The 22,240-nt window shown below is 45.2% G+C and overlaps 1 long non-coding RNA gene across 1 annotated transcript; it reads right to left on the bottom strand.

Moving 5' to 3' along the window:
- Window positions 1–1,065: 1,065 nt before the first annotated feature.
- On the bottom strand, window positions 1,066–20,237 carry LOC129394041 (uncharacterized). The gene is made up of 4 exons (XR_008621228.2): window positions 19,909–20,237; window positions 16,934–17,980; window positions 8,339–9,942; window positions 1,066–4,946 (listed from the first exon to the last, which is right to left on the bottom strand). It is a non-coding gene; the product is annotated as an uncharacterized LOC129394041 (long non-coding RNA).
- Window positions 20,238–22,240: the final 2,003 nt, after the last annotated feature.

The raw sequence follows: 22,240 nt of genomic DNA, 5'->3' as shown, positions 1-22,240 counted from the left end.
AATTTCATTCTCTGCATCCTGTAATTTGTTGACAGTGATTGATTATTTAAGTGAATAATCTGTGTACTAGGATCATTTAGTAATAGAAAATGCCACACATGATCACAATGTTAATGAATACTATTTACTTAAATTTCCACTGCCTATTTAGTTTGTAGGACATATTGGACCAACAGACATAGCCCCAAGATTCAGGGGATGAGAATGATCCATAGCCATTGGGGTCACTTTCACAGCATGGAGGTGGATTGGGTCCCTGTACCTTTAAGACAATAGGCCACATTTGTACTTTATTCATGGGTCAACTATCATTATTTTTTTTGTTTTTGTTCTTTCAGCAAAGAGAAAACAGAAACACAGTATCACCCCCCGCCCATATTTCCGGGATTTGAGATCCAGGAATCTCTTTTGGAGAGATTATTGATTATGCCAGTCTTGAGAAAAACATGACTTGTGTCAGGGGAATAAGGAGGAAGGGTGAAAAGAAGCTTATGATGGAGCTAAAGTAGTGCTACAGTTAACAATTTTAAATATATATATATATTTTCTAGAGCTTACATTTCCGAAATTTCAATGCGTATCAGAATCACCTGGATGCTGGTTTAAAATGTAGATTCCCATGCTCTGTTCCCTAGGAAATCTAGGAAGGGACCCTGAAATCTGCATGTTAAATAAACATCCAAAGTGATGTTAATGTGTGTTAGCATTTTCAGAAACACTGAGCATCTCTGAACACTCACTGTGACCTGCCTCAGACTCTTTTTCCCAACTGGTTCTGATTCACTCTATTCCCTGCTGCTTTTTCACCTACCTTCAAAACAACTTTATGAAATCATTGGTATTATTTTCCCCCTGTTATGGATGAAGAAACTGAGGCACAGAGAGGTTAAGTATGTCGTGATTAAAAGTCCAGATTCTGGTAAAGACTTGGAAAAGAGTCTTGCTTTTGATTCTTACCAACTGTGATAACCCTGGGCAAGTAAGTTACTTAACCCCTCTGAGCTTCAGTTTTTTAAAGTGTAAATGGTAATACTAATCCCTCCCTGATAGAGGGATTAAGTGGGATTAAACAAAGTACACTGCATAATGCCAAGTGCCCAGTAAGCATCCAATGAAGTACTGCGATTGCTCTTAGCTGACTCTGTATGTCAGCCCCACCCAGAATGAGACCAAGAGAAGCAGAGAACGCCAAGAATGAGGTGGCCAGCCCCTGCTGGGGGTTAGCGGGTAAGGGGGACTTGAACCACATAAACAAATGATATGACCCAAAGTTTATTAAAAATTTCATTTGAAAAGTTCAGTTATCTTAAAAATGTACTATTCCACAGTGATACATTCACACGTGTGAAAATAATCTACATAAAAGTTTCCAAGGGCTGGGCGCAGTGGCTCACGCCTGTAATCCCAGCACTTTGGGAGGCTAAGGTGGGCGGATCACGAGGTCAGGAGATAGAGACCATCCTGGCTAACATGGTGAAACCCTGCCTCTACTAAAAATACAAAAAATTAGCCGGGCGTGGTGGCAGGCGCCTGTAGTCCCAGCTACTCGGGAGGCTGAGGCAGGAGAATGGCGTGAACCCGGGAGGCGGAGCTTGCAGTGAGCTGAGATTGCTCCACTGCACTCCAGCCTGGGAGACAGAGCGAGACTCTGTCTCAAAAAAAAAAAAAAAGTTTCCATCATTGGCACCTAAATATCAAGGAATTTAAAACAACCTAAATGCCCATTATTAAATCATTTTAAAGTTTATGCATAACATGAAAAGCTACGCTGCTAGAAAAAGGAATGAGGGAATTTTTATGTGCGGACATGAAATACCTTCAAGTTTCAGTGTTAATTAAAATAAGCAGAGATAGATAAGTGGATAAATAAAGTCTAGAAGGAAAGAAAAGAAACTGATTACCAGTTGCCACTGGGCAGAGTAACAGAAGTGGGGCTGGATGGATGGCGTGGGAGGAAGACCTTTTGCTGTAAATCTTTTGTGCACTTATAAATTTTGCACAATGTGAATATATGACAGTCGGAAAATAATAATCAAATAAAATACAAAAAGCATACTAATAGCTGTTTATTTATTCGTTCGCACCTCAAGTATTTATTGAGCCACTGCTATATGCTCGACCCTCTTCTGACTCAACAATTAACAAACAGGCAAGAATCGCTGCCCTATGGGTTTATATTCTTTTCTTTCTTTTTTTTTTTTTTTTTTTTGACAGAGTTTCGCTCTGTCGCCAGGCAGGAGTGTAGCAGTGTGATTGTGGCTCACTGCAAATTCTGCCTACCAGGTTCAAGTGATTCTCATGCCTCAGTGTCCCAAGCAGCTGGGATTACAGGTACGCACCACCATGCCTGGCTCATTTTTGTATTTTTATTTTATTTGTTTATTTTTTATTATACTTTAAGTTTTAGGGTACATGTGCACAACGTGCAGGTTTGTTACATATGTATACATGTGCCATGTTGGTGTGCTGCACCCATTAACTCGTCATTTAACATTAGTTATATCTCCTAATGCTATCCCTCCCCCCTCCCCCCACCCCACAACAGGCCCCGGTATGTGATGTTCCCCTTCCTGCGTCCATGTGTTCTCATTGTTCAATTCCCACCTATGAGTGAGAACATGTGGTGTTTGGTTTTTTGTTCTTGGGATAGTTTGCTGAGAATGATAGCTTCCAGCTTCATCCATGTCCCTACAAAGGACATGAACTCATCATTTTTTATGGCTGCATAGTATTTCATGGTGTATATGTGCCACATTTTCTTAATCCAGTCTATCATTGTTGGACATTTGGTTTGGTTCCAAGTCTTTGCTATTGTGTCATTTTTGTATTTTTAGTAGAGACGGGATTTCACCATGTTGGCCAGGCTGGTCTCAAACTCCTGACCTCAAGTCATCCACCCGCCTCGGCCTCCCAAAGTGCTGGGATTAAAGGTGTGAGCCACCATGCCCGGCCTGTGGGTTTATATCCTGATGGGAGAGAAACAATAAACATAATAAATGAATGACATGTAAAGTACACTAGAAATAATAGATTCTGAGAGTGCGCTGGGGAGTAAAGCCAAGTAAGAAAAGTGGGGGATGCTGAGGGTTCCCATGTTTAAGAGGGTGGTCAGGGGAGGACTCTCTGAGATGATGCGGTTTCTACAAACTTAATGGAGGCAAAGGTGTGAGCCCTGCAGATACCTAGGGGAAGAACCTTCCAGACAGAGGGAGCAGCCAGTGCATGGCTCTAAGGGGGACAGCACTCCGCATGTTCAAAGAACAGATGGGAGGCTATTGTGGTTGGACAGGGGCAGGCAAGATGGAGAGAGGTGGGAAAGAGAGAGGCAGAGGGAGTGGGAAAGGAGGGGGCAGTTCAGACAGGGCCTTTCAAGCCATGCAAAGAATTTAGCTTTTATTTTGAGTTAAATTGAGAGCCACTGGAAGTCTTTGAGTTGAGTACAGTGGTCTGACATGTTCTAATAGGATTGCTCTAGCTTAGGTATTGAGAAAGGGCCATAGGGAGGTAAGGGTGAAAACAGGACCAATTAGGACGCTATTACAGTAATCCAGGTGAATGATCACTGTGACTATATTCGTTTCCTAGGGCTGCTGTAACAGATTACCACAAACTCTGTGGCTTGAAACAACTGAAATGTATTTTCTCACAGTTCTGGGGACCAGAAATCCCAACCAAGGTGCCAGCAGGGCTGTGCTCCTCCCAAAGGCTCCAGGGGGAATCCTTCCTTGCCTCCAGCTTCTGGTGGTTCTAGGCATCTGTGACTTGGGGCTTCACCTCTTTAATCTCTGCCTCTGTCTTCACATGGCCTTCTCCCTGTGTCCCCGTGTCTCTAATCTCCCTCTGCCTTTCTCTTACAAGGGTACCTGCCATTGGAGTTAAGGCCCATTATGAATCCAGGATGATCTCATCTAGTAGTCCTTAATTATGCCTGTAAAGGCCCCTTTTCCAAATAAGGTCCTATTCATAGGTTCCTGGGGTTAGGACTTGGAGATATCTTTCTGGGGCCCACAATTCAACCCACCACAGTGGCTAAGAATCAGGATGATAGCATGAAAAGATTCTTGATATATTTTAAAGGTGAAGCCAACAGGATTTGAGAAATAAGAGAATGAAAGGAGTCAAGAATGACTCCAAGGTTTTTGTCTGAGCAACTACAAGGATGGAGTTGTCAGTAATTGAGATTAGGAAGTTGCAGGTGGATCAGACTGGGGCGAAGTGTAAATCGAAGATTCAGTTTTAAAGATCTTAAGTTTGAGATGATTATTAGGCCTCCAAGGGGAGATGGCAGTAGACAGATGGATAAATAAATGCTGGAGTCAAGGACTGAATTCTAGGCTGGATATATGAATCTGAGTCATCAGCATATAGATGGCATTTAAAGCTATAAAGCAGGATGAGATCTTCTTAGCAGTGACTGTGTCAGAAGGCAAGAAGAAGATCTGTGTCCAGGTCCTGTGCTGGGCTGTAGGCTTAGATGAATTTGATGACCCCTGCTCCCAAGTAGCCCATGGTCCAGAGTGGAAGACAGATGGGCTCACAAATCAATGCTCAGATGTGTCCGATTGCCAGCCTCCCTTCTTCCCAAAGCAGCTCCCTGGCCACCATGAGTGATAACCACTCTTCCTCAACACATCTTCCAAGTGGCTGATAGGTCATGACTTCCTTTAATGATTGGTTCGTCTGGACATCCTCATGTATAAAAGAGTAAGAGCAAGAGAAGAGGGAAGGCAAAGCCCCTTATGGTTTGGGTAAATTCCTTGCACTCTTGAGGAAGGACCCAGGCTGTGGTATCCCCAAGTTCATCTCCACCACAGCAGAGGGTTCCCGTTTCCGATTTTGCTTTCCAAACAAAAGGTCAGTCAGATTCATCTCCTCAGATGAGGATAATGGCCTTTCTGAGTGGCATCGTCAGCTTCTCTTCACTTCAGCAGTCTTTAATCTCCATTCTTAATTGTTGAAAGATAAGAAAACAAATATATTGGCAGGCTGTCATGAAATATTTTCTTCCCAAATCCAATATACTATGTGTGATTCAAATCTATTTATACTCTTAAAAAGTTAAAATCAATGCTTCTATTTGAAGCATGGGCATTTGTTGTTATCAAGTTTGCCTTCACAGTGAAGAGTCTGGTGAGAGCTTTCTCTATTTAGGAAGGTTGTATGTTCTCGCAGGTGGCTGATGGGGCCAAGGTCCTGGCATAGGCAGGGGTGGTCAGTATGAGCAAAGCCAAGGTCAAGAGTGTCAGACTTTTTTGGATTGTCAATTTCATTATATTTTAATGGCCACAGAATATAAGTCCTTGAAATTATGCTTTGGTGGGTATAGAAAGGCAGGAATTTGCCTGCACTACTGGAGTTTTCATTGGTACAGTAAATTCATACATCATTTAAAATGTGCATATCCTCCAACCCAGTCATTCTTTGTATGGGAACAGAACCTACAAATATCCTCACATATGTACACAAAGTATATTGCAAAGATATTACTTGCAGCACTCTTAGTAATAAGCATAAAACTGGAAAAAACATAAGAGTCCACAACACATTTTATGTACCATCTATAAAATGGAATACTCTGGTTCTTAAGAAAGGATGGATGCATTTGCTTGCTAGGGATGCCATAACAAATACCATAAACTGGGTGGCATACACATCAGAAATTTACTTCCTCACAGCTCTGGAGTCTACAAGTCCAAGATCAAGGTATCAGCAGGGTTGGTTTCCTCTGAGGGCCCTCTCCTTGGCTTGCATATGGCAGCCTTCCCACTGTGTCTTCACATAGTCATCTTTTGTGTGGGCATGCCTGGTGTTTCTTTCTATTTGTGTCCTGATCTCCTCTCTTTTTTTTGAGGCAGAGTCTTGCTCTGTCACCCAGGCTGGAGTGTAGTGGCATGATCTCGGCTCACTGCAACCTACGCCTCCCGGGTTCAAGCAATTCTCCTGCCTCAGCCTCCTGAGTAGTTGTGATTACGGGTGCCTGCCACCACGCCCAGCTAATTTTTTGTAATTTTAGTAGAGATGGGGTTTCGCCATGTTGTCCAGGCTGGTCTTGAACTCCTGACCTCAAGTGATCACCTGCCTCAGCCTCCTAAAGTGCTGGGATTACAGGTGTGAGCCACTGCACCCGGTCCTGATCTCCTTTTCTTATATGGACATTGGTCATACTGGATTAGGGTCCACCCTAATAATCCCATTTTAACTTAATTACCTCTTTAAAGGTCCTATTTCCACACAGAGTTGCATGCTAAAGTACTGTGGGATTAGGGCTTCAACATCTGAATTTGTGGGTGGGACACAATTCAGCCCATAGCAATGGATTAGCTCCATGTACTCTCACTTGGAAAAGTGGCCATGACACCTGCTTTGAGAAAGAAGCAAGGTGCAGAACAATATGCATAGTATGATCCCAATGTTGCTTTAAAATTGTGTGTGTGTGTGTGTGTGTGTGTGTAGGAAAACATCAGCAAGGGCATGAACCAAACAGTTAACGTGGCTCTTTCTGAAGAGTAGAATGGGAGTGAGGAGGACTCCAACTTTTATTTTAGTTTATAAATGCCTGTATTGTGTTTGCTTTTAAAAATAATGACCATGCAATAAGTTTGTAATTTAATTTTTGCAAATCTGACAGGACAAAAAAAGGAAGGCTGCTTTTGCTCACTGGGAAGATTCACTGACAATACATGTGTCTGGGTATTTTCATCATCACCACTATCATCATTACTATATCAAGTGCCTACTATGTGCCAGGTGTTTTACTCTCAATCTCATTTGGCTCTCACCATAATTCTGTAAGCTATATATTAGTATTTCCTTTTTGTGGATGAAGAACTTGGGCCCAGAGAGGTTAAGCAATTGATCCGAAGCCACAGGGTAAGGTAATTGACCATCCTGGGTCTTCCATTGGCCATCCAGTGGGCCACGCAGATGGCTTGAGCCAAATCTTTCCCTTTGACAGAAAAACAACTTGGAGTGCCTGCTGCTGAGCTTGTTGATGGTAGGAGATTGGTGACATTTCCTTATAAAGGGGTGTTCCCTCTGGCTACTGGGGGCTAGTCCAGGAGATGACCATGACTAGTTCTTCAACTGCTTCTCCTTCAAGCTAACATTCAAGAGTGCCCACTACATACCCAGTTCTGTTACAACTGCCTAATATCTACTAATGGGCCCCTCACAACAATCTCATTTATCAATGAAAATAATGAGGCACAAAGAGCTCAAAAAAGGGAGGGAATTTGAGTGAGCATGTGCTGCTGTCTTTATGCAAGCTGCTAAACAGCTTGGTGCTCTGCTCTCAGTTACAATAACAGGGAGGCAGGAAGAGCATCAATGATACAAGTTCCTTGATAAATCAAAGGCTCAACTGAAAAACGTGGGCCAGATGGCAGTGGAAGTAAATGTGTAAATGGGTTCATCATTAAGTGAAACAATGAATGTTGCAGTGCCATGGACAGTGCCTGGCACAGTGTATATCCTCCTGGACAAGCAGGAGCTGTCTCAGACCACAGGCAAACGGCTAGCTGCCTGGGCTGGACACTGGGCAGGGGCCAGTGATCCTGGGGCTGCAGAGTGTGGGCCTATACCCAGGGGTGAACCTGAGACCTAGAACCAAATATACAGTTCAATCAGGAATCATTCTTGGAATTCCAGACCAGAGTGGAGAGTTCAGACTTATCTGGAGGACAGCCTGGGGTTTCTTCCTTTGTCACTGGGCAGAGCTGCTGGAAGGGTCTCTGCATTAGATGGGAAGTGAGAATGAGGAAACTGGGCAGTCTTGAGCTTGTAGCAGGTGCTGAACATAGGCTAGTTTCTTTTTACTCTGAAGGTAAGGGGTGTTCATTAGTGCATTGGTGACATTTGGGGTACCTTGGAGCATCACATTTCTAGCCAAGTTTTTTTGAGACTAGGTTTTAGCTCTGTTGCCCAGGCTGGAGTGCAGTGGCATGATCGTAGCTCACTGTAGCCTCAAACTTCTGGGCTCAGGTGATCCTCCCACCTCAGCTTCTCGAGTAGCTGGGACTACAGGCATGTGCCACTCTGCCCTGCTAATTTTAAAAAAATGTTTTTGTAGAGATCGGGGTCTCACTATGTTGCCCAGGCTTAATCAAAAATTGTATTAATGCCTTTAGGACTTGTCAGACTTCACTGAATTACTGAATCCAGCTGGTGATTTCATGTAAGAAGTAATGTTCAAAGCTGTGCCAAAAGCAGGTTGGGGAAAAATAGCACAAACTCTGTAAGACAGAATGGGGACCAACAGAGATAAATGCAAAGCCATGCAGGTAGGTTCAACGTATCATTGCACAAGATGGTTTGAGAGGTCAGGCTGGACAACACTCACATGAAGACTTGGAGGTCCTTAGCCACCAGTTTCGTGTGAATTTAAAGTATAATATGACACAACTGCTGGAAAAATGATTGCAAATTTAGTCTGCATTCCTAGAAGCGTGGTGTGTAGGTTTAGTGAAGGGCGAGTCCCACTGGCCTTAGACTTCATCAGGGGAGTGAGTCCAGCTGGTGACCAGCAACATCAGTTGTCAAACAGCAGCCCAGGAGCTGGATCCAGCCTGTAGAATATTGTTTGGGCCACACGATACTGTAAAAAAATGAAAAATTGAAAAAAAAATCTGATAAAGATGAAAAGTTTTCAAATGAAAACCCAGAGTTCCAGTAGCTTTGGAAAAGCTCAGAGAAGCTGTCACCCTCCTTTACTAGAAACACCTGGCAGGCTCTGAGTAGCACCTGTGTCCTTTAGATCAAGCATCTGCTGCCAGTTTGCCAAAGTGCTCACCACTCCCTCTTGTCCCACAGTAGCAAGGTTGAGTGCTCGTTGCCTTTTATCACTGGGTTTGTAGAGGAAAGCATCTCTATATCCATGTCTCTAAGAAAAGTGGGAGAATGAAAGAGTGAGGCAGCCATATGATTTTACCATACCTACCCTGCTCTATTTGTTTTCATTACTATCCTGGTGTCTGTAGAACTTTGAATTTGCGGTCCTTGAATACAGTACACATAGAAGAAGAAACACAGCATTTAAGAAGGGAACGGTTAGTATGGCTGTAGACGTTTAGCATAGAGAAGAAAAAGCTCAGAGGATGCATTATTGGAAGGACTGTCGTAGGTCAGAGGGATCAGCCTGTGTTGCTCCAGAGGGTAGACCAGATGATGAGAGATTCAGAAAAGCAGACTTCAACTTAATAGGATGGGTTTTTCAAATAGGAATGAGTTGTCTAGAGGAATGGAGACCTGGAAGAGGTGAGCAGAGATTGTTATGGGATGGGGTCAAAAGAAGTAAGGAGAGGCAATACACATAGCCAGGAAATCTGGTCCCCCCATTTATTTACCATGGCCTTGAACAAGTTATTTAACTTGATGTCTGTAAAGTGGACATTAAAATCATACTACCCTTTAGAGATGGGGTGCAGGTAAAATCAAAGATTGCCAGTAAATTATTTTGCATAACACTTAGCATGTGATAAACACTCAATAAATTCTAGCTATTATTATTTGCAATTCAGTGAAAGGCTGGATAATTTATCTCTGAGAGCATTGCCAAATCTAAGTTCTGTGATATTATGTCTCATTCATCTCCATTTCCTCTCTCCAAGAAGTTGCTAAAAAGAAAGAAAATGAGTGAATTTCAATCTCATTTTCTTTTATTGCTTCTCCCCCCACTCCCACCAAGGCGCTTCTAACTCTTGAAATGGCCACAGGCTAACTATGAGAACTGCAAACTTTATATTTAGCTTCTTCTATGACCTCTTCTCTTGTACCAACCATCCTGGAAGTCTGCTAAGTTTTGCAGAAGATATGCTCATTTGAAAATGTTTGCTCATCTCCATTGCTTCCAATTTAAAGTTGATTGCCCTGAAACCTTTTATTAGTAGTGATGGTATCAATGGGCTGCATCAAGTTCAAGATCAATCAGCTCTTTATGAAATGAACCTGGAAGAAGCAGGCAGACAAATACAAAATGCTGAGCCATTAAATCAAGATGAGACCTCTTCCTTCAAACATGGGATAAATGTGTGCTGGCTGTATGGGTTGCTGGGCTTGTGGTTTTATGACTAAATTTGGTACAGAAGGGAAAAATCATGAGAGAAACACGTTTGTTCTTTTTTTAGTAAGACGGCTGTGGCAGACACTGCAAAATATACACCTATTCCTCCCTCTTCCTTACTAGTCAAAAACCCTGTTTTGTTCAGAATACCAATGTGCCCAGTTAATCACACTTCCTCAGTCCCCCTTGGTGCAGCTGGTTCTGACCAATGAAACAAAAGCAGACTTCTTGTTGCCTGAGAATAAGCCTCTTACTTGCTCAAGTCACTATTTATCAGGTGTTCTGTTACGTCTAACCAAACAGGATCCTATCTGATTCATAGCCAGCTACGTACTAAGTGTTTCTGTTAGTTTTCACTGCTTAACACCAAAGCTTAGGGACTTAAGGCAATCTTTTTATTATGATGATTCTATGGGTTGACTGAGGCTGGGCTAGAGAATTCTTCTGCTGGTCTCTCTTGGGTTGTCATGTAGTTACAACCAGGATCCAAGCTGGCTTTGCTCACATGCCTGGCACCTTTTTTTTTTTTTTTTTTTGACATGGAGTTTCACTCTTGTCACCCAGGCTGGAGGGCAATGGTGCGATCTCGGCTCACCACAACCTCCACCTCCCAGGTTCAAGCGATTCTCCTGCCTCAGCCTCCCGAGTAGCTGGGATTACAGGCATGCGCCATCATGCCCGGCTAATTTTGTATTTTTACTAGAGATGGGGTTTCTGCATGTTGGTCAGGCTGGTCTCGAACTCCCGACCTCAGGTGATCCGCCTGCCTTGGCCCCTCCCAAAGTGCTGGGATTACAGGCATGAGCCACCGTGCCCGGCCACATGCCTGGCACTTTGACAGGTATAGTTGAAAGGCTGGGACCTCTCTTTCCTCCATACGTTTCCTCATGGCATTTTCACACAGCAGCTGGATCCCAAGTGAGATGTCCAACAGCGTGCATTTCAGGGTGCAAGTCTTTGACAAGCTTTGCGGGTATCATACCTGCTAATGTCCTACTGGCCAAGCCCAGTCATTGCGAGAGGGGACTCCACAATGGTCACCAAACTAATAGTGTGGTACAGCAGGGATGTTGTAGAGTGATGTATTCTTTATACGGAGGAGAAGAGAGCGCTGTGTAAACCTCCAAGCTCCGCCTGAGTAGTGAAGTCTTTTCCACCATGTTTTCCATGATTTCATCCTCCTTCCCCATCTTACTCATTTTTTTTTCCCTCTCCTTATAAACTACCTGCCCTTCCCTCCTTAAAAAAAAAGGGAAAAAATATTGGTCTATTCCCAGTTCCAAAATAACATCCCTATGAATTAGGATTTAAAACTTCTAAACTATTATTGTAAACTGATAGCCTACAGACATGTTATGATTGGGGCAAAGGTTTTTAAAATAGGGAAATTTTATCTTAGAATCCACATTCCAAGCTTCTTTTGAAAATAAGGAAGGGCAAGCACTCCTGGGCCCACATTCTTTCATGGCAACAACTGGCAAGAGCTGACTTGAGGCCTCCGCTTGTTAGAGGGCCCAGGACTGTCCAGTTTACCACAGTCCTCACCATTCCATATAGTCTCATTCAGATTGGAGCCATGGGTTTTAATGGTGGTCTGGCTTGTCTGCCTGATGCATTTCTGTGATCTGCCTAGCCTTTGAGTTACAACCCCTTCTTTACACTTACTCTGAACTTTCTCCCTTTCACCATTCCCCGCACCCACAATTCACCACAATTCATCTCCTCTCCATCAAATGTGCCTATTGTTATTCTCCACTCACCATAATTCTATCATTGTGTATTATCTAAAGCCTTTCCCAGCTTGAGGCCAGCTCATCAAATAATGCTTTGCCCTTTGTTTAAGTGGTGCCTGAAATCCCATGTCCTTTTAAAATCCTTGCTTTACTTAATAATGGTAAAATGGCAGTGGATTTATCTGCATTTAACTGTGTTTAAATCCAAAACCCCAGGCTCTACTCCGCCTTCATAATATCTCAAGTCAAAGCTTGATTGATGACAAACGCCACTGGTTCTGGATTATAGAAAGATGCTCAAGACACAAGGATGGAGTCTTCACGTAGAGCAGTGTTATAATGCGAGGACTGAGAAACACAACTGAGTCCTTTTCAAAGAGTCACATTTGGTCCAGATTTCAGATTTGGAGAATCACCAAAGGCGATGGTTCTCAAAGTGTGGTCCTTAGAGCAGCACCACCTGCAAGCTTGTTAGAAATGCAAAGTCTTAGGCCCTACCCTTGACCTAAGGAATTAGAGACTGTGGGAAGTAGGGCCCAGCAACCTGTGTTTTAGCAAGTTCTCCAGGGCATTCTGATGCACACTTCGATTTGAAAAGCACTGACTTAGAGCCATCTCATATCATTAGGCCTTGTGGCTCCAATTTGAGCTAAGCTGAGTAGGTGGACCCCTCCCCAAGAAGCAGCTGGTTCTGCTGTCTTTTTTACATTGCCGAAGCCCCTTCTTTCCACAGGTAAGGGATTCCCGAAGTGGCTCAGCATAAGTGCGCCACCTGAGGAGTGACTTCCAGCCTCCCTCCCTACTCTGAATCCGTAGGTCTGGGCTGGAGCCTGGAAATGCGCAGCTCTAACAAGCTCCCCAGGTAATACTAGTGATCAGTTGGGTTTGGAAACCATTTGTGGAAAGTACCTGCTAATGGGTTCACTTCTTTTCACCTCCCACTAAGCACAAGTTGGGCAATTTGGTGTGTTCCTGGAAAATGCCTTGAAAGCCTGTCAATTCTACTGCAGGTTTTGGAGGTCCACTGAGAGGCCACTGGGTGTCTAAGGAGTGACACAACTTTTTGCACACTGACCCACTTCCACGTGCAAAGTGCAGCTCTCCCCACCGAACCTCCCCCACCCTAATGCCCACACGGCCACACTCTTTGGTCTGCCAGCCCTTTGGGGCTTTCTGTAATGGCATTTGACCTATAATACGCTTTCCGCCTGGCCACAGGGGATGTTTGCAGACCTTCTGGTGGGTTAATAAATAAATGATGGGCTTCTTTCTGGCCACAGGAAACCATCTCAAGGTCAATGATATTGCAGAGTAGGGTTTTACAGGGCTTGCTAAGATTAAAAAATCATCAGTTCCCACTAACCACATCCCCTCTCTTCTGAAACTTTGAAGCTTCGCCACAGCAAAAAGGAGCACAATTAAGCCTCGATAAAATTTTAATAGCAGGAATTATGCACTCTGCAACCAGCCTACAATTAGCCGTTGCTATGCTACGGGCAGAACCTAATCATGATAATGAGGCAAACAAAGGGAGGGAATTAATCAGGGCTATAAGGTTAGTGCACAGCCGGTTCCATCTCAGAGCTCTGATTTCTGAAACACAGCAGTTGGGCCCCTGGGAAATCTCAGTCCTATGCAAGGTTAGATTAGCTGGTGTGTGTATGCAATGTGTGTGTGATCTTCCGAGCAAAGAAGGCTATGTGCAATACCATCCCTACCATCATCAAGACGATGCATTCATCTAAAAAAATGGTGGTGTCCCTACTCTGTGCAGGAAACCATGCTAGATCCTGCAAGAGAGATATTGCTACACTAGACATTAGCCTTGCTCTTCAGGACTTTGCTATTCCAAGTGTAATCCTTGGACCAGCAGCATCAGCACCACCTGGGAGCTTGTTGGAAATGCAGAATCTCAGACCCACCCCAGACCTCCTGAATCACATCGGATTTTAACCAGATCCCCAGGTGATTTGTGTGCACACTAAAGTTGAGGCACCCTCCTCTAGGAGATTTCAACCTAGCAATGATAACTATTCTTATTGTAATTATAATAACTATTATTTCCGCCACATTCTGTGCAAGGCATTCAACACATGTGATTATCTCATGTACTTCTCACCATAACCCTATCAGGCTCCCCTCATTGTGAATGAGAAGTTGAGGTTCAAAAATGTTAAGAGACTTGCCCAAGGTCACTGAACTAGTTAACAGGAGGGAATAGGATTACAATCCCAGGGTTTCCTGATTCCGAAGCCTAGATTCTTAACCTACTGGTATGGAATGGCTCCCATCCCACATAGATCAAAGGTGAATAAAGATAGTCACAATTCAGGTTAACATGTGATAAAGGGTCACAAGTGAGTTTTTTGTTTGTTGTTTGTTTGTTTTTTAAAGAGGATAGTTTTAGATCATAAAGGGGCAGCAGTCCCTTTTAGTATGGGCAATGAGGGATGGAGGAAGTAGCATTGGAGCTGGCATTTGAATGGTGAGCAGGCTTTATACAGACATAATGATGGGAGGGCATTTCATGTAGCAGGCCCAGCAGAAGCAAAGCACAATAATTTGAGGGCATGAAGGATGTCCATGGGGCTACTAGGTATAACCTTTAAGTATGATACATGCATGAGGTAGGGCTGGATTATGGAAGGCCTTAAATGTCAAGACAAGTGTTTGGACTTTATTAGGGGGTGATGAGGATCTATTAGGGGTATCTGAGACAGAGGCATGACATGGTCAAGCCAATATCTAGACAGATCTGTTCTGGCCATGGTGAGCTGCACAGAGAAGACCACAGAGCCTCAAGCTACTAAGTGGAATCAGAAAGGAAGGGGTGCCAAGAGGTCCTGCCTGAAGAGGGAAGCAGGGCCTGGGGCTGATGGGAGACATGGCCAGGGCGATGGGATGAATCAGAGCCTCCAGTGCCATGAGAACACTGGAGCCAGGGGAAAAATAGTTTGGGGAGAAAATGGCAGCGTGGTTTGAGACCTATTATATTTTTCATTCAACAAAAGCTTATTGAGAGGGACAGCAGAGTGAATAAGTCACAGAAGCCAACAACAATGACTGGGCACCATGGGCTAGGTCCCGAACTCAGTGATTTAGAGGCATTGCCCTCTGACCCTCACCAGAGACTCTTAAAGCAACTTGTTCCCCACGGACTCCCAACCCAGGTTGCCTTTTAAAATTACCTACAGATCTTTAAAACATACCAGTGCCTGAGGCCCGCCCCTCCACGATATGTGAACTGTTACTGAGTCAGGGTCCTGGTTAAAGCTATGAAAGTCTCAGGTGAATCTTGGTGGGACCTCCAATTTTGTCAGTGTCCTGTAATTTACCAAAGACCGCCAGGAACACAGTTAAACCAGTTGGGTTTATTGCTTACTGCAGAGAGGGAGAAGGCACAGCATGGGAAACCATGGGGTGTGTTCTCTCCAAGAGAGGATATTAGAATTGATTATAGAATCTTGGCTTTGATGGGACAACTTGGGAAGGGGTCCAAGGAAGTGAAGGTTACTCTAGATTGGATGCTGTCAGTAAGCAGGGGCAATTCTATGATTGGGTATCTCAATAAATCTCATCTCTAGGGACTATGTGAAAGACTAGAATGAAGATAAAGTTGAAATAGAAAAGAAGTAGCAGTCATTCATCTTGGCCAAGAGAGGGGCTACTTGGTATTTTGTGGGTGGCAGAGTGACCTCATTCTTGTCTGACCTTAGGTAAAATTATGAAGTCACCTTGCTTCATTTCATTTTATCTTGGCCTCGGAGTTAATCTGTCTGAGGCTGGTATGCTGTGAGATTGTTTAGATCCAAGAGAGAATAGCATGGCTTAGCTGCAAGGGTCAGGCCAGCTTCTAAATGACAGGGGCTGCTTTTCTTTTTTCCCATCACTCATAGTCCCCTCATCATCCCCATTCCTCCCCCCACCAAAGGAAAGAGAAGATGGAGTAGAGGAGAAAGAGAAGAGTGAATGGAGGTTGAAAATTGAGAAAGTGAAAAGAAGAGGGAAAATAAAAAGGTATGAGAGAGTAAACCTTACAGACTTTGCTTCTCAGCTCCAAGCTGAACCATCTTTCAGCTCAATCTGTGGCAGAAAAGTGATGAGAGGGAAGTGATCCATTGATTTTTCACTGCCCTGCAGCCCAGCCCCTCACGCATCAGCAGTGACCTTGCCGCCATCCCCACTCAGAGTAAGAACTCTTTCCCGCCATCTGTTTGGCATCAGGTGATTGGTGGTGCTCAGTTTGGTGTGAAGGGGAACCTGCTCATGGAAGGGCAGGAGGGTGGCAGTGAGATGGTCTAGGGAGCTGTGCCCACAGCTTCTGTGCGTGTGTGTGTTTTTGTGTGTGTATACGTGCGTGCATTCGCATCCTTACTTTTGGCCAGACTATGCTAGAAGTAGGTTGTCACCCAAGATGTGTGTGCCAAGGGCACTCCCTGAATCTGGAATGCTGGCCTCAGTCCAGGTGTCTTGTGGCCTCCCCACCTCCACTCCAACCTAACTAGAAGTGGAGGGGCATGTGTCCGAGCCCTTGAGCGCCCCCATCTGGCTCAAGGGGCTGACATCTGAGGGGGCAGAGCCATCCCCCCTTTTGGGGCTGGCTCTATGAAACTCTGATGATTCGAGGGCCCTGGAAGCAGCAGGGCCCAGGTGGCATGGAACATGCCATGTCTTTTGTGCCTTTCTTTACTTGGCTTAGGCTTTTCCCGTACCTGGAATCACTGTGCCTACCCTGCCCTATTCAGCCTTCAAGACTGAATGCAAATGCCTGCCTCTCCCAGCTGAATCAGTATTCCCTCCTCCCTGCTCCCAGAGAGAAGTCTTTGCTCCTCCATCTATGGAAAAACTTCTCACATTGTATTTATTACTATATGTTTCTTACTGGAGTGTCTCTCCTACTGGACAGGGAGCAGGTTTATTTATTGCTCAGTCCTCAGCCCCTGGACTTAGGCAGACTCATAGTAGACATTTGGGAAATGCTTGGGAAGGAAAGGAGGGGAGGAGAGAGGAAGGACTCCATGGCCATGTCTAAATGCCCAGCAATGTCATAGAGGTTATGGGGGTGCAAGAGAAGACACGGCCCTCCCTCTGGCAGCTAAGATAGAGCCTAGCTGCTGTTAAAGACAGGCAGCTCATTCCTCACCTGGGCCAAGCTGCAGCTGGTCATCTCTGCCCCTTTCTCCTTCCATCTTATGGGAGCTTTTATGGAGTCAGAAGTGAGTGAGGCAGACCTGGGAGAGCCCTGCACTCAGGAAGAATGTAGGCTGCAGAAAGGAGCAGGTGTCCTGGAGTTAGCTCAGGAAGGTCTTGAAGGAAGGGGTTAACTAGCAGATGGCAACCCAGTGACTTTTGTTGCTCTCTGAAGCCACAGAGGAAAACAGTAACAACAAAATAAAATAAAATAAAATAAAAAAATAATAAAAAAGCAAAGTTCCCAAGGAAATAAGATGGGGGAATTGGGAATTAAGAAACATATTACTCACTGCCTGAGCTCCCCTGGGCAAAAGCAGAACTACTTCAGCACTCATCTGGTGTGGCTGGGTTCTCGGGCAGATGCAGGCTGTCATCTCCTGGCTGCTGTCTAGGCCCCAGCAGGGGAGACCTGCACACTGTGACGTTCAGAGGAGCTGAGCCTCCTCTTTGCAAACTCAAATCGTGGAGCTTTTCAATTATGCACTTCAGCACCTGGAGCTTCGGTGGAGATGCTAAATGAAAGTGATGATCCACACATGCATAATGATTCATAGCATTTGTAATTGGTGAAACGCATAAAGAGAATAGGGAGAGGCAATTAAGGTAGGAGAGATTTTTTATTTTATTATTTCAGCTTGAGATGAGCATGTTAGTCAGCACCTCGGGACTTGACAACTGGTCAAATCCTACCTCAAGGCCACAACAGGAACCACAGAGAGGCCTTGTTTCAGAAGTTCAGGGATTCAGCCAAGGGGAGCAGGGAGAGATTTGGGAATAACATCTGAAATGTTGCCCTGAGTCCACCCTCATGGGGGCATCAAAATGCACAAGGGGCAAGATCTTGACAGTTGCAATTTCAAAGCATCTCAGCATAGGGGAGTGGCCTATTGGAAGCCACATAGACCAGGGTTCAAATCCCAGCTCCACCAGCTCCACCACCTGCTAATTCTGTGATCTTAGACAAGGTTCTTGAGCTCCCCAAACTTCTATTCCATCACTGCAATGAAGAGATCGTGGTTGTTGTGTGAGGCTGGTGGGATCTGGATTAAATTAAAGGATATGCCATATGGAAAGGGAGGGAGCACAAGGCCTGGCATATTAGAGGTGCCCACAAATGGAAGTCCCCTTCCTCCACCCCCATGCCCCTTCACAGGACAAGAACGTGCCTTCCTGGACCCTCCCTGCCAACATACCCAGACCTCACGGTTTCTCATCAAAATGAATTATTCAGGTCTTCACCTGTATCTAGACACTGAGTGTGTCCTTGGCAAAGGGGAAGCACTTGGCTGGAAGTGGTGGTCGGTGGGTTCTAAATATTGACTTTCTTATGTGTGAAGCAGAACTTCTTCTAATTTGTCCCAAAGAATATCTGCCCAACTGTGGGTTGGGCCTCAAGCTGGAGCAGGCTGGTATTGGATATGAGTCTCTCCTTCCCCATCACGATTTTATCGTCTCTAATCGCCTCTCTGTCCAGACTTCCAGGCTCCAAGTTTCCAGCTTCAAGTGATTCATCTTAAAGCCCACCCCCACGGGCCCCTCATCTGCTGTTTAATTGGAGAAGGGGGTGCTAGAGGCCCAGGCACCTTAATTGCATTTGTTAATGGGTAGGTGCAATTATCCCTGCCACACTCCTGCACGCTGCCAGGCAGACAGAGATGATTAAGGGGGTCTTTACAATTCCAGCTCCCTGCAGCTCTCTCCACTAATTGAGCAGTGGAGGAAGCGATATTGAGCTCCCCTACTCCTTTCTTTAAATTAACTCCTGGCTCCAAAGTCTTCCTTGGAACAGTGCATTGGCCACATGGCTCAGAGCGTTTAGTTCCAACCCCATCCGTCACCTGTCATTTAGGCCCAGGGCCTAGCCAGACCATGAGTTGGTCTATCCATCACCCACAGGCTGGGAGTGGGCTGGTAAGGGGGGTGCCTTTGTGGCCCCTGGAGGGTGATACCATCCAGCCTGATGATAGCACCTGTCATGGAGACTATAACTGAGAAGTGACTCAAAAGTTTCCACTGTTCTCTGAGCCTCGGCCACCTGAGTTCAGCCCCAGTCTGGACCACCACAGTTGCCTACGAACTGGTCCCCTACTCCCTAGCTCCATGCATTCTCCACCCAGTAGCCAGAATGATCAGCTTGAAATGCAAATGGGGTCAAGCACGAATGTTAAAAACCATTTGATAGCTTCCCAATGTATCCAGAATGCCATCCAAGCTCCATGCCATCGCCTGTAAGGGGCTGTCAACCCAGCGCCTGGCACACTCTCCATCCTCAGCCTGTAGGCCTCTAGCCCTTGCTTACTAAGCTCCAACCACACTGGCCTTCACAGTCCAGCTCCTCAGACATACCAAGTTATTTCCAGCCTCAGGGCCTTTGTACATACTCTTTCCTCTGCCTGGAAGAAGCGGCCCTCACACTTTTCGTGGTCAGCACCTTCTCACCCTTCAGGTCTCCATTTAAATGTTGCTTGAGAGAGGCCTTCTTTCCTTCTGTGACTGCCATATCTTAAGTAGTTTCCTACCCTCTTAGTTCTGTTTTTTAAAACCTTAGTGTGTTTCCTTCAAAATATATTTCACAATTTTTCATTATTTTAGTTTTGTTCTTTTGCCACATGTTTTTGTAATTGTTTCTGTCTCACTAAAGTCATGGAAGCTATAAATTCCATGAGGTCAGGATCTGTCTTCTGGTTCATCATTGCATCCCAAATGCCTGTTGAAGAGATTGGTACCTCCTCATTCATTCAGCAAATATTTATTGAGCACCTGCTCTGTGCCAGTCACTTCTTTTAGGCATTGGGGAGACAGTAGTGAACAAACAGGAGAAAATCACTGCCCTCCTGGATCTTACACTCTAAAGGGGACAGGGGACAGGAGACAGGGGAGTCACGCAATAAACAATTAACATGGGCTAGGTATGGTGGCTCATACCTTGAATGCCAGCACTTTGGGAAGCTGGGGTAGGAGGATCGCTTGAGAACAGGAGTTTGAGATCAGCCTGGGCAACATAGTGAGACCCGTCTATACAAAAAAAGAACAATTAACAAAAGTAAATCATATAGAATATTAGAAGGTGACTAGGACTCTTTCTACCAATCAAGGCTGGTGACTAATAATTCTCTGGGATCCTGGGAATTCAATACTGGGTAAAGAGAAAAAGAGAGAGATAGTATTGGGATGTGAGAGGTCAGTTAACAGGGTGGTTAACATTGAGATGTAAATGCATTTTGTTCCCATAAAAACGAAGACCATCACTTCCAGCTTCCTTCTTCCCAGTACCCATCTTCTAACCACTGCTGCCTCCTGAATGGGTCTAGTTCTGTTAGAGAGAGCCATAGAAACTGTCCCACCCTGCAGCCCATCACAGCATGGTGCAGTCAGGTGAGCTTGGGATTCTGCCTGCCTAGGATTCATTCCCCTTTCTTCTGGAAATAGCATCCCAATTTGGAGGGAGGGGCAGTCTCTATCCCATTGAATATAGGCTTGGTAGGACTGTCAATTACAGCAGTCTGTCCTCTTCCAGCCAACAAGCGGCACTGGGCCCAGCTTCCTCCCCAAACCTGAATCCTAAATGGAGAGACAAAGGAATTTAAAAATAGAAGTTTATTTATTCCAATGAAATGATGGTCCGTTCCTGGCACCCAGATCCTGACGCTGCCCTGCTTCCTGTCCTTTCCAATCATGTGTCTTCAGCTTTTCCTTTCCTTCTGGTGTGGCACCACAGTCCTTCAGCAATTTTTTTGCTTGTGATAGTGGGAGTTGGTTTCTGTTGCTTGCAACCAGAGATTACTGACTGATACTGTGTCAGTACAAACTGATAAGGTGGCAGACCAGTTCTCTTGTTTGTTACCTGGGTGAACTTGAGTTAGATGTCTTTGGGCCTCAATTTCCTTGTCAGTACCACAAGGATAATAATAGCATATTTCTTAGAGTTATTGTGAGGATTAAGAGACTGGGTGTTTGTGTATGAAAGTGCCTGGCAGTCCTATCCTTTCCCCTCCCCTCCTCTTCCTAACCTCTCTCACGAGTCCAAAAGGAGATGTGGGGAAGCAGGGATGGCAGGTCTCCACAGAGGTTCCTATGGGAACCCTAGCCGCATGTGCAGCATCCCTGGGGGTGTCTGGGAGGGGCTAGGCAGCTGCTGGGTGGCTGGCTGAAATGACTCTGCCTTTTGGAGCAGAAAGGCTCAGCTGTTCCTGTCCCCCCAGGTCCTAACTCAGCTCAGTGCATAGAACTCCAAACGGAGCAGATGTTCAGCTTCTGGAGCCTGGAAGAGGAGTGATCTCTGTATGGCTCTCGGCTTTCAGTCTCAGGGGAGGCTGGGAGGGAGGAAGAACAGTACTCAGCTCAGTGTTCTCAGGTTGGAAGCAAGCCTTAAGAAGCCATTCAGCCGATCAATCCGACAACGCACCTTCAATGAGCTGGTTCCAGGAGTCCAGCACTGAACTGGATAGGCAGTGAGGGAGATGGAGAATTAAGAAACATGAGTGGAAAGACTTCACTGGAAATAAAAATAGAAGTTAAAGACAGTAACTATGGCTGTCATCTGTGGAGCGCCCACCATGTTAGCCGCTCAGCTCAGTTATTTATATACATCTCCATGGTCTGAACCATAGATTCTGCCAGGAGGTAGAGAGCCCTTTTTACCTATGTGGAGGCTGAGATCATAGGAGTTACATACAGGACATGCCCAGGTTCTGTAGCCAGAACAATCACCTAGTGTGATGCTGTCTTACAGACTAATTCATTCATTCACTCATACCCAGAAATTTGTTGAGTATCCGATATGTTTTGAGCTCTCTATTTGATGTGCTTGGAGTTGAGTGGCGGAGGCTCATGAGCACACAGGTGACAATGATACCATTGAGAGCCCAAGAAAGGGCTGTGACAGCCATGGGACAGGTCAGTGGCTGTGCCTGGGTTGTCAGGAGGAAGTGGGGAGGTGTTGGCTTAGCTGGCCATGGAGGATGGAGGAGTGGCAGTTCAGCATAGGGAAGGTGGAAGGAGGGAGGAGAGAATTTCACACAGTGAGCCCAGCAACAGCAAAAGTGTGAGGCTTTGCACAGGGCATCTTCATCCTGGAGGCCCTCAGCTGGAGCACTGAGTCCAGGGGACTCCATGCCAGGGCCTGAGGCCAGACTATGACTGATGCCAGACAGTCAAGGGCCTTATATGGGATGTCAAGTGATTTCAACTTCATCCTGTAGGAAAGGGTTTTAAGCAGTGGGGAGGTGATCTGGTCAGATTTGCTTGATACCCAGAT

Source organism: Pan paniscus, chromosome 16 (assembly GCF_029289425.2).
Source record: "Pan paniscus chromosome 16, NHGRI_mPanPan1-v2.0_pri, whole genome shotgun sequence".
Classification (NCBI taxonomy): Eukaryota; Metazoa; Chordata; class Mammalia; order Primates; family Hominidae; genus Pan; species Pan paniscus.
The sequence above is the reverse complement of the archived record's forward strand: the minus strand, read 5'-3'. Positions and strand labels throughout refer to the sequence as shown.